At 45.5% G+C, this 13,179-nt stretch overlaps 1 protein-coding gene across 20 annotated transcripts in view; it reads right to left on the bottom strand.

Annotated features, from left to right (window-relative positions):
- LOC146812330 (uncharacterized) overlaps positions 1 to 13,179 on the bottom strand; it is a 398,549-nt gene that overhangs the window by 285,842 nt on the left and 99,528 nt on the right. For 18 of the 20 annotated variants that reach the window (XR_014965925.1, XR_014965923.1, XR_014965929.1 and 15 more), the window contains exon 2: positions 1,125 to 1,206. The gene's annotated coding sequence lies outside the window, so the exon portion shown is untranslated. Of the gene's footprint in view, positions 1 to 1,124; positions 1,207 to 4,177; positions 4,265 to 13,179 lie in introns of those variants that run through there. The other 2 variants (XR_014965930.1, XR_014965932.1) reach the window with 2 other exon arrangements.

A 13,179-nucleotide genomic window follows, 5' to 3' on the forward strand; every position in this document is an offset into this window, starting at 1 on the left:
CAATTTAGGTGAAACCTATGGTGCTCAATGGAATTCGCTGAGATCTAGCAATAGCTGTTAGTTACCATGGCTTGAGTGCTCAGTCCTTTCCTACAGTTCAGGAAAAATACAAAGTAAGTAGACCATGCAAAGCCAAGGATTCTTCAAGAAATTTAAATTACCAGACAAGTTTGCTTCAGGGGAGACTGGTGTTCATGGGCAAAAGGGGAATTGCCCTGCCACATTCTGGCAAGAAGCAGGAACAGGGAAAAAAAATAGCGGTTAAAAAGGAAATAACTGCTTTGAGGCAGTGTCCTGAATCTCCTGGGTGAACTCTACTGAACTTTAAATATGTCCTACTACAAACGCACCAGGTGTGTGAGGTTTTATTCGATCTGCAGGCACAAGCTAGAGCAGTGACATTACACGAGGGAGTGATGGAGTAGAATTCCATGGATCTAGTTTTATTTGGGGCGCATGAACAGTGGTCCTGGGAGGAGTGGCAAAACTCCATGCACTTCAATGGCTAAGGGTGAGACAGGTCATTTAGGACAAGGAGGGAGTGGGTGGCAACAATGTTGATTATCACAGAGGGGCAGGAGGGGCGTAGGGGGGGCAGCTCTCCAGGCATCAACGTATGGTGAGTACTGTATTTGGTTTCAGTTTGAAAACATTGCTGAGCTGAGTACACACAGTGCGCAAATATCGACTGTAAATGCCCAAGAAAAGGAAGGAACCAGCTGCGGACAACAATTAAATGAGTGGACTAAGAGTTTAAGTGTGCAGTTAAGCCACTTCATCGAGAGCATCATGCCCACCTCCCCCCCCCCCATCCTCCCTGCTTTAGCAGCTACAGAGGGAGTGGTGTTCCTTATGGGCCTTGTCTGTCTGCAGCTTGGCAGACAAAGGCTCATAATGAACTAGGGTGGAAGTAGGAAAAAGTGGAAATATGTATGAGTGAAAGGATGGATGTAAAGATGGATTAGTAAAACAATGGATGAGTGAAAGGCAAGATAGATGGGTGTCCAGATGACAGGATGGAACAGTGAATAGATGGTGAGAAAAGGGTAAATAGAGGGATGTATGAGTGGATTGAATGATGGAGGAGCCAGTCATTGTTGTGCCGCACACATCATGCAACTTACCAGAGACGGTGGACCTTCACAGTACTGCTCCTGAACAGCATGGATGACATCAGGTCCTTTTTGTAACTTCAGGAACTCTCACCTAGGGAGTGGACAGAAATAGGTTGAGAAAAGTATCCGCATACAGTGAAGCTGCACCCTTGATGAGATAGGTTGCCAATAGCATGGACAACTAGCGGTTGATCAGTGTAGCAATTCACCACTTAAGGTTTGAAAGGGGAATAATGGTCAACTAGTGTTTTGATGGGAGCAGAGTTACAATGAACACCAGGAAGCTTGAGGTTCTACAAGAATCAACGACTGGTGTTGAGCAGGCCAGATAGTCGATCCCTCTTCTAGCCTAGAATCTTTCGACCGGAATGAAAACCAGCCAGTCCCATTAAATTCAGATTCTCCTCACATGCAGCATTTCTAAACCATCCCACAGCTCTCAAGGAATCATACCCTCAGCCATTTTCTGCATTTGGTCCTGCTCATCTTCACTTTAGCATTTCTTTAATTATGTGCAAAAACTACCCTACCAACCCCCTTCCCAGTCCACAGCCGACCAGCCAAGGTCTCCTGGCTGCTCCTCCAGACATCCCCTTATAATCTGCAGTCAAATTAGCCTGAGGTACGTCAGGCAATCATAGGCCTATTGAAAACTGCATGTAATGCACAATAGGACCTTCTGGGGTTCCAAGAAGGGGACTTGCTGAAACCAGACTCCATGACTTCCATCTCAATTTGTGTCAGGCATTTGATTTCTAAATCTCGAAACATAGCAAATCAGCTCAGTATCTGGAATGGGATTGGGGGAATTAGGGGGCGTGAATAGGGGGACCACCTGAACCATCACCAGTATTTTCATATAAAAACCTGTAATATTGGGGAAAATTGAATTTGATCCCTGAGAACCATGAGCTTTATTCACCAAGCATGACTCACCACAAAATAGCTAAATAAGCAATAGTGCAGCAGGCGCAATGGCATCAGGGCACAAAAGTGAACGAACGCTGTACACGTCTATTATGGTGCCATTTTGTTAGCTAACCCAGGGCAGTGGCTGGTCATTCGCCTGCATGATTCCCTCATGTTCCCTTGCTAGGAGATGAAAATTCCCACACTCATGCCTCCACAGACCCTTGCTTACATTGTGTAGCATGCTGCCCACTAAGGTAGTGAGTTCAAAATAAATGTTGAAATGCAAGCGTCTGCAGAACTGCTAATAAGTCTAGAATCAGCCTTAAAAGAAGGCCAACAATGGTGTGGGGAGAAACAGGATGATGAAGCTAACTGAATTATAACTAAAGATAAGAAATCAAAATGAGAGGACAGTTAAAAGAAAGGAGTAAAATAGATAAAGTGAGTCGGATCAAGAAAGGAAGAATGTTTAAGAAGAGGAAAGAGCATAATATGATGAGGAGTGAGGCTTAAGCATAGAGTAATTGGGGGGCTTGGAAAGGAGAGCACAGGAGTAATAAACTTGAAGCAAAGGAATGCAGTAAGATGGAGTAGAGGCAATTAAATTTGCTGCACGAAAAAGTGGGAAGGAGAGAGAAAAACAGATTAAGGAAATAAAAGCACCAATGGGCTAGGGCAGAGTTCAGAGCGGTCGGGTTATGCTGTTATTTTCTTGCAGTAGCAAATGCATGGACCACATTATCCCAGCAGCCCAATCATTGTGCCTTGATGAACCCATGTGTATCATCTAGGTACCACCAAGTGTGAAAACTCTGCTCCTAGAGCATCTAGTGCTCAAAGGAACAAGGCAATCAGAGCTCCCTCAAATGAGGCTGATGTGTTGGGCAGGGCAGAGGAGAGGGAAACAAAATAGAAATCTGCAGATGTTCATAGAGGAGAAGAAACTTACCAGTCAACACCCTCCTCTCACAGACCTAGGGTGGAAGCTGGGCACATGAAATACTAGGTCACCTGGTAGGTCACTACCAAGGTGATGGAGTGTATTTGGATTGGAGTGTCCAGTGTCAGTTGCACTCAAGGACTTATGCTGGGATCTCCTTTTGAATAAATCAGCTTGCTTTTGCCAGTACAGCAGCTTGCGTTTCATTTGCTAAGCTGCCTTCATGAATTGCCACACCTAGAAACGAGTAGTGCCATTTTAATGATTTCAGGGGTCTCTGGGCAAAACATTTTTGTGGGCCCCTGTATGGATCAAATTTTAAAGTTTATTTGCCATTTCATGAAATTCAATGGTACATTTTAGCTGGATAACAAAAACGATTTAGATACCCTCTAAAAATATTTGAGGTCCCAGGCAAGGTAAGAGGTAGCAGTAAGCAGAGAGGAACAGAGGTTTAGATAGACAAATAAACTAGATCGAAAGCTTAGTTTCCCAAGAGAGCCCGGGCAATTGCCCACTTTGAGCTGTAACTCTTCAGACCCAGAGAAGTGCCAGAGAGTCCATGTGTAGAGGTGATGTGGACAAGGCAGATGCTGCAGAGGCCTAGGAGATTAAAGCAGTGTACTCAGGTTGCTGGAAAATGTTGGGGAGGGTCTCCGTAATCTAATAGTCACCATCAACCTGACAACATTCATCTCCAACCTACCCATCCTCCTCCTACCCCAATAATTTATTGAACGAGTGATATAGTAAGTCTGATTAACGAGACCTCTTGGTGCTATACAGGTGCCATAAAGCAGCTCAATGATTGTTAAAGCATTGCACAATTAACAAACATTGTCCTATTCACCAGGCCTCCCTCCCATCTGATGCTTTAAAGGACCCAATACGGTCACACTCCGATTACCAGACCTTCATTTGATAGGTAGTGTTCCAGAACATCGCTGCAGCGGTACATTACTACCAATCCGAGTATGCAAGCACTTGCCCATGGGAAGTAGGTACTCAAGACACCCAATGCACCTCTATTTCTAATATCGTTGACCCTGCTGCCATCTTCTGCTGCCCTCTTCTGCTCCCCTCAGAGGAGCCAAGCCACACCTTGACCAAAGGCAGGAGTTCATTTTGTCAATATATTTCTGTTCTTTTCACTAGGGGTGAAGTATCAGAAGCTGAAGATCAGCCATTCTACTCTCAAAACTGTACTCACTTAAATGGGAAAAAGTTGGGCAGGTCTCTTCCATGGGTCATGGTGCCTCTTCCAGTTGTTAATCCCCGTATTGCAGTAGAAATACCATACCCGGTCAACGTAACCTGCAGGAGACAATGCTGGCGAAAGAGGGAACTGCTTAGCCATAAACCACCCCTTGGTAACAGTCCACAAAATCCCAAACACTAATCTTTTCCATAGTGGCAGTGCCTTAAAGCAGAAAACTCCAGCTCCAAGTTCTTAGGAGTATTGGCAGACAAAGGACCATACACACTATTTATGATTGGGCCTTTGATAGTTGTCAATTATATAAGTAGTCTATATTTCAAAGTAGACATGTATAACTAAAAAGGATAACAAATGTACATAGGACCAATTCTGGGCCACATTGCTACAGCAGCTGTATGCCATACGGCTGCAATTGATAATCATTGCATGTAGGAGTTAGATTTTTATAGGAATGTTATTCTTTTCCCAAATGACTTGCATTGAAAAAGTTGTACACATTTAATGAAATGCACCAGTGGAAATGACTTTAAAGAAGCTCCCACGGTTTTCCATCTGAAGCTGGTAGATCACTGTTGCTTAGTGGCCATTAGGAACAAGCATTTGAAAATGCAATAGGTCTTGCATTTCCAAGAGTTTAAGCTATTGGCATTGTAAACGACAGCGCATTATATTTATGTGTTAATTATCAAAACAGATAAATAAAAGGCATTGTCATTTACAATGCCAATAGCTCAAACTCTTGTTAATGCGAGACCCAATCAATAAAATTACTTTATTCGAATCTTTGTTGGATTCATAAAAGTACATGCAGTTTAAAATTTATATTCACATTTATAAAAATATACAATAATCTTTAGTTAATAACTTCATCAGTCCACATCATTAAGTAATCCCACTTAATCATGAAGTACCTTATATCCAGAACCATCCTTCATTCTGTTTCATAAATAAGTTGGTCTAAAAATTTTAAAGGATTTCCTTCCTTGTATGGCCCGAATTATAAAACCAACAATGGCACTACAGATTAATTCATTTTCAAGGGTACATATAAATTTCATCACATCCTTACAAAAAAATAATTTCTGTGATATAAAAATTGGACGTAAAAATTGTTTACTAATATCTTGGTAAAACTTACAAAATAACATCAAATGCATTGTTGTTTGGTTGGCTTTTCCCTCACATGGGCATTTGTGTTCTATTTTTTGCCAGTTATTCAGTTTAGGGAAATCCACCAATTCATGGACTATATATACCCACGCGCAATCATGTCAAATAAAATCTATCCTGTGTGTTTGTAACTTTTACCAAATAGTTTGGGGGGCCAATTTACTCGGTCTTAGCTGCATATCTTAGTACACAAACTTTTCCTTCCTCTATCCCGGCTCTTATTTGGCTTACTCTCTCCAAATACATTTTCTTCACATCATTCTTACCAAATTGTAGTATGGCTGTGGGGTTTTTTATCGATAAGTCTCCGTTAATGCTCTTTAATAGCCTGTCTATATAAGCTAGCCAAGGTATCTTGTTTTTGTTCTCTAAAGCTAGACAGTCCATGATAACATCCTTAGTAAATTTTAAACCTTCCTTGCGCCAAATGTTGTGCCAAGCACAAAGCGTTCTCACTTGAATTAGATCAGTCACATATAATGCGTCTAATTCTTTGTGCAGAATATATGTTGAAGTGGATCCTGGGGCAGCCAGCATACAACATAGTAAGTAGTTTTCACATGTTTGTAGTCCATTACAGTTGGCATTACCCCATACCAAGGAGCCACAAGTAGCTACAGATAAACATTTGCTACCGTATATTTTTAACATGTCCCGAATGGGTTTACTGCCTAGCTTGTTGCAAAATCTAAAAACCGCCTCTATGGTTCTGATCTGGTCTAGATGGGGGGTCCAGTTGCAATTAGTGGTCCCTGGGGGACGCTTCGTAATTATCCACGGCACTCTTCACGCCCAGCCCCTGACACTTGCTGCCCTGTACGGACCAAACTGTGACGACCCTGATTTCTTCACACAAGTATGCACCACATCTCTGTTCTCAGCCCTGCGGCGCTCCTCTGGGGTGGAGATTTTAATATAACGCTTTCCCCTTCCCTTGACCCGCCCTTCTCAACTCCATTCGCACTGACAACGCTCTGTACGACACATGGCGACTCACTCGACCTGATGCGCGCGTGGGTACCTGTGTCACTGGCTCCCGCGGCTGCTGGTCCCGCTTGGACCTTTGGATTACTACTTTGGACACGTTGGCTTGGCTCACCTCCATTGATCACATGGCACGCACTCTTTCTGATCATGCTCCTGTTCGCTTGGGCCTACGCCTTCCACACTCCTTGCCGTGCTTTCTCTTGGCGACTCCCTCCTAATGCCCTCTGTGACTCTGTATTTTGCAATGCAATTCAGACTGCAATCACAAATTTCTTCAAGCTAAACGAGGGTTCGGTTGATTAGCCGTCCACGCTATGGGAGAGTTTCAAAGTCGTGATTCGTGGCGTGTGCATCTCTAAGCAGTCTGGAGTCCTTCGATCCATACGTGGAACCCTCGCCAAATTAGAAAGGGATATCAAGGATCTTGATTCTTCCCATGCTCGGGATCCCAATCCGGAATAGCCCGCTCAGATCCGGGGGGGGAAACTTATTGAGTTTGCCGATGAGGCCGACAGAGAGCTTGCCTTTCTCGGCAGGGAGGCTCAGGCGTGCAGTTTTGGTGAAGACGATCGCCCTGGCAAAACCCTGGCCAACCTTCTTCTCCCGCCTCGGGTTTCTTCTTATATTAACGCCCTCCGTGACGGCGGTACTGATCGAACAACTTCACCCGAGGAAATTAAAGCGCACTTTATTTCATTCCATGTTATGTTATGTAAATTTGTATAGCGCACGACTCACCCAGGAGCATCTCAGCGCTTACCTAGTGAAAGGAGAGTGGAAGCCAGAGTCCGGTTGATACATAGATTCAGAACAGAAAGGCTTTTAGTTGTTTCCTGACGACGGTACATGAGGTACATTCACGCAGTGCAATAGGCAGTTGGTTCCAGTACCGTGGGGCAAGGTACGGGAAGGCTTTGCCCCCAGTGCGACTAAGGCGTAAACAGTGAACTTTTAAAAGGGCTAAAGAGTTAGATGCAAGGTTACGACCAGAAACCTGTTTGGTCAGTTTCTTTTGCAGGTATTAGGGGCCTTTGCCGTTTAAGGCGTTATATGTGAGGCAGCAGATCTTAAAATTGGATCGCTTCCTCACAGGTAACCAGTGAAGTTCTCTCAACAAGGGGACGGAGGGGCAACCTGGCGGGCAATTCAGAATCATTCTTGCTGTGGTGTTTTGGATCACCTGCAGTTTAGCAAGCAACGTCTTGCCTACTTCAGCTAACAGTGCATTTCCAAAGTCCAGGCGTCTGATCACCATAGCCTGGACCAGAGTTCTACGGTGTTTGGTGGGCAGATAGGGCAGAATCTCGCATAGGAGAGCTATAACAGGAGCTAGTAATAGCATCAATGTGATATTTCATAGATAGTGTCTGATCAAGTTTTAATCCAAGATTTTTCACAGATTGTGAGGGGATAGGGGCGACTCCTAGCTGAGACGGCCACCAATCATCCGTCCAAATGATTGAATCTTTCCCCATTAGCATAACCTCAGTTTTACAAGGATTCAGCTGAAGGCAATTCTCCGTCATCCAATTTGAGATGGCGAGCATACCTGCCAAAAATCGGATTTTCTCAGCTTCTATGTTAGAACCGATTGAAAACATCAGCTGAGTATCGTCAGCATAGGAGATTATCTGGAACCCTAATGGTTCTACAATTTTTGCCAAAGGGGCCATATAAACATTAAATAGTGTCGGACTTAGACAAGAGCCCTGGGGTACACCCTTATCTAGGCGAATTTTCTGTGAAAGATAGGGTCCTAGCATAATAATTTGATGTCTATCTGACAAAAAATTCTGCAGCCATTGCAGGGCTGTGCCTTGAATACCACACAAATGTAGTCTCTCCACGAGCTTTGAGTGCGAGATGGTATCAAATGCCATGGAGAGGTCTAGGAGGATCAGAAATTCTACACACAACTTTACACGGCCGGCTCAGTCCCTTTGCACGAGGTCCTTGATAAATATTTCAACACCCTCCAACTGCTATGGCTAGGAAAATCCCCACCGGGAGTTACTTGACGAGAAGAGATACTAGCTGCAATAAATGGCATGCCCGGTGAGAAGGCCCCTGGCCTGGATGGCCTGCCGGCCTCCTTCTACAAGGCTTTTGCCCCTATTTTGGTTCCTCACCTTGCCGCCATGTATAACAAGTCCTTTGAAACTGGGCAACTCCCCCCATCGCTTCACGAGGCCTTACTTACTTTGCTCTTAAAGCCAAATAAACCACCTGAATCGAGGGACTCTTATAGCCCCCGGTCCCTCATAAACACGGATAACAAACTTTTTGCCAAACTGCTTGCTTCGTGCCTTTTGCCCCTCATGACGCTCATTGTCCGCCCGGATCAGTCCGGTTTCATTCCTGGCCGTGCCACCTCCCCTAATCTTTGGACCATTTTCTCCATCCTCCATCAAATAAACCCAACGCTCCCGGCAGTGGCGGCCTTGTTGGACGCTACTAAAGCTTTTAACACCCTAGAGTGGCCCTTCCTCTTATCTTCTTCTCCGCTTGGGCTTCCTTCCGATTTTCATATGAAAAGTTCTACTTCTTTGTACTCTTCCCACCGCTCGACTTCGTCTCAACAGCCAAATCTCCGATCCCATCTCCATCTAGCCTGGTACACGGCAAGGCTGTCCGCTATCCCCAATGCTTTTTGCCATCGCAATGGAGCCTCTTGCGGCTCGGTTGTGTCAGCATCACACCCAGAAAGGAATCAGCTTTGCAGCTCGTGCTCCACTTGTTTCAATGTACGCGGATGATATCACCCTATATGTCTGTCACCCCCGGGAGAATCTCAGTCCTCTGGTCCGTGAGGAGATACGCTTTGGCGGCTACTCCGGCATCCAGGTGAACTGGAACAAGTCCATGCTATTCCCTCTTACCGATGCCACGATGCCCTTTGATCCGGATTATCCTTTTGTGTGGGCGACTGGGCCCACTAGGTATCTTGGGATCTGGCTGAGTAGGGACGTCGATGAGCTCTGGAGGGCCAACTTCGGTCACGCGGTGGATTGGCTGGAGTCTAATATTCCTCTTTGGAGTCGTTTGCCACTTTCTCTAGCCAGTCGCATGGCCATTGCCAAGATGATGGTGCTCCCAAAGAGCTTATATTTATTTGTTAATATTCCCATCCCCCTTACCGCTCATTTTTTCAGTAGACTCCGCTCTTTGGTGATTGCTTTGATCTGGGCCAGCCGGCAACCCAGGATTGCATATATTGTAATTCTCCGTATGTAGCGCGGTGGTCTTGGTGCCCCCGATCTCAAACTCTATGCCCTCAGCACCCAGGCCAGCTTTCTCCATTTCTGGCTCCATCCCACTCTGTTTCAGCCCCACGTCGCGGTCGAGGCTGACCTGGCTGCCCCTTGGCCGCTCTCTACCGCTTTATTTGCCCCGGCGCGGCCTCCGCGCACTGAGATTGACACGGTCGAGACCCTGCGCTGGGCTTGGGAGGGACTCCGGAAAATCTCTGCGGCTGCTATGCCCATTGCTTTTCCTCCTCTTCAATCTTCGGGGAGGGCGAAACATGCCACTCGTTTTGGGCTTTCTACTGTGTCCGATCTGTACCCTGAGAACACATTCTACACACTAGCTGCCGACTCTGGTCCTATAGACACTGCTTTATTATAAGCTTCGGGCGGTCTGTAGGAAGCTCCATCCCTCTTTCCCCCAGCCTCGCCCCTCAATGGCTACTCTCAATCACCTCTACATGTCCCCCTCTCCACAGAAATTGGTTACCAAAATCTATGCTTCCACGCTGGAGGCTTCCTCCATCTCCACCGACAGGGCGCATGTGGTGTGGGAGACGGACCTAGAGATCGTAATTTCCCAAGCCGACTGGCTGTATTGCTGCACCCAGATTAAACGCTGCTCCCCTAACTATCGACTGTGCCTTATCCATTTTAAATAACTCCACAGGCTCTACCGGACCTCTGCACAATTGCACAAAATGGGACTCATTACCAGTGACAGATGCCTGTGCTGCTCTGCGCCTGCGGATGACTTCTCCCACTTTGCCTGGCTATGCCCCAAGGTCTCCACTTATTGGCGTGAGGCATGCGCTGTTATTTCTGAAATCACGTCATTTTTGCTCCCACCCGTCCCTCTGTTTTGCCTCTTAGGCTTTGTCAAATTTTGCCTAGATGCCTCCCGTAGACTGATTGCTATGTTGCTCGTTCTTGTGCAGCGCAGGGTTTCCATGTGGTGGGGTCGCCAACCCGCACCATTGGTGGCCCTTTGGTTGGAGGATGCTTCCTGTTGCCAGACTCTTCCGTCTAAATTCTGGGACCTAATGCCGACTAGATCCTGCCCACTAGATATCTGGGGTCCGCTTGTTTCCTATCTCCTAAGTCACACCTCCCAGAACCCGACGACCTCTCCCGTGATCCCCGCCAGTGCTCTGCACCACCAGTGATGGTCAATGAGTTTCCTCCTCTCTGCTCCCCTCCCCCACCCTCCATGCTCTCCCGGTGTAGTGCCTTTCCTGATAATTTCTTCGCGTTGCTTTTGGTGTCCTCCTGACCTATTTCATTGATATTGTTTGCGGTGCATGTAAGTGGTAGCCTTCGATCTTGTATATCGTATCGCACTGCATATTATTTTGTCATGGTGCAAATGTTTGTAATCTGGTTGTGTCTAAAACCTCAATAAAGGTTTTTGAAAATCAAAAAAAAAAAAGTTGCAGGAAAGCATGCCCTACCTGTAGGAGGAGACACTCATTAATGAATAGTTCTTAGAGATTAAATAATGCAAAAACAACAGTTGATGGACAGAATGCAGAACAATGTCATACATTCACCCCAGTACAGAGATCTGGGCCTAAATCCATAATTTTTTTGCTCACCATGCCATTCCAGTTTGAACCCAGCCATATGCAAATCAGTCTGGACCCTGTGCCTCATGGGAGCAGTCCAGCCCGAACTAGAGATTAAATAAGGCATACCGTGTAAGGAGGGACTAACAAGCCTATTAACAAATCAGAAGCCAGGATTTACAAAGGACAATGACACATGCCAATGGAAAATATGGGTGGAGAATGGGCGAGCATCAAGTCCATACTGGAGTACAGCATGCCTGTCAGTGCAGCGCATGTGCAACCCAGGCTCAACCTAAGAAGCACTGCATCCAAGCAAACAATGTTCTACTACACAGTTTAGAGGGGTTGACGGGTGCTGCTACAAAGACCCTGTATTAGCCGGGGTAATGTCAGAACCCTTAATGTCCAAGATAACAATTTGAATGCTTCAAGTGTGTTTTGGACTGAGGATAATTTGCGGTATTCGAGAGAAATTCTTTCCCAGGTACAAGGCAAACTGCGGCCCATATGGGTAATTTGTGAATTCATCAAACTCAAGTGTGATATTATTTACCTTATTATGAATCAATTGCTTTGCTGCACCAGTAGCCCTAAATTAAAAATTAAACAAAATACTATCAAATACCAAATTCTGCAGTGCTGCAGAAATTGTTGACTGATCAATGTGTTGACAAAAAAAAAAAGTGTGTGTTTGGTCATGAAGCAAAGTTTTTAAAAAAATACATTTCTGCATAATTGTATCAGAAACTGTGCAATGAACCGTAAAGTAAAATACTTCACATGTGACAACTCGAGTCAAAGTTGAGCTAGAAATTAATACTGGTTGTACAAAGGAAAACAATGTTGAGCCTTATGTATGATCAGTTGAGGGGGGAGTTGGAGTGGTTACCAAAGCATGGAAATTGGGCATGTTTGTGCCCATAACACACAACCAAGGCAGTGGCGTAAAGAAAGTTGAGTGGGCCCCCATGCAAGGTACGTGGAGGGGCCCCCCTCCGGCCTCATTTAGGAACTTCCTGGCCAGAGCACTGTGCTGAGGGGGCCCCCTGGAGCTTGCCCCGCACCGCAGGGGATGCGGGGGAGGGACTGTGTTACGCCCCTGAGCAAAGGCATTTTATCGTGTGCAGATCTACACAACCTCAGCAAAACATTTTAGTATTGCAGTCTTTATTTCAGTTACATTAACTGTGCTGATCAAGCGCCTTTAGCATGAAGTCCACATCTGCAACAGGGGATGCTTGAGGAAAGCACAAACACTTTGGTTTGTTCATAAAACCTCTTAAGGGGTTATGATTTCTTCGAGCGCTGTTCATTTTAGGCTGATCAGCGACCATGTGTCAGACAGATTAAGTCTTGCCGAAAACAATTAATTACTTTCGGGGAAGAAAACTGTCCAATGTGACAGCGTTTAGGGACATGATGCAGTAAAAGTGAAGCTTTAGAGGGGACCAGCAATTGTGGCTGGGCAACTAATGCCAAGAAACGCCAATTCAGCATGGGGTCGATGGATTCATGCCACACCATAAGAGAAGGTTTAAAACTTCAAGTTGGTAATAGCAGTAACTGGGTGCCTACTCCCCAAAACTCAACTTTACTCATTCTGGGCCCTTGCTGAGTATTACCAAGGTTTGTGGGAATTCTGCACGTGTTAACCAGTTATATAGCTTGAAGAAAAAAAAAGGATTGGGTTTGACAGGACAAAAGATCCAGAAAGGCTTTGAGATTCATGAATATTGTTACTGCCACAACCTTTAGTACGTCCGTTAATAGAGCAATATAGGCCCGAAAATCGTCAGGACCACAAAGAACAAGAGGTGGGGGCGGGAGAGTGATACCAAAGACATTTAATCAAACAACCGACTCCAAGTCCAAATATCAGGACTACACCTCCCAGAATGCATTAACTCAATCGTGGACCCTGTGGTGGAGAAACATCCATGTCACAGTAAAGGAGGGGTGCACGGTAATGCAGGAGGTGCGCCGGCACCGGTCCTCTGCAGCCCAGTACTAATTGCTGGATTTT

This window comes from Triturus cristatus, chromosome 7, assembly GCF_964204655.1.
Source record: "Triturus cristatus chromosome 7, aTriCri1.1, whole genome shotgun sequence".
In the NCBI taxonomy this organism is placed as follows: Eukaryota; Metazoa; Chordata; class Amphibia; order Caudata; family Salamandridae; genus Triturus; species Triturus cristatus.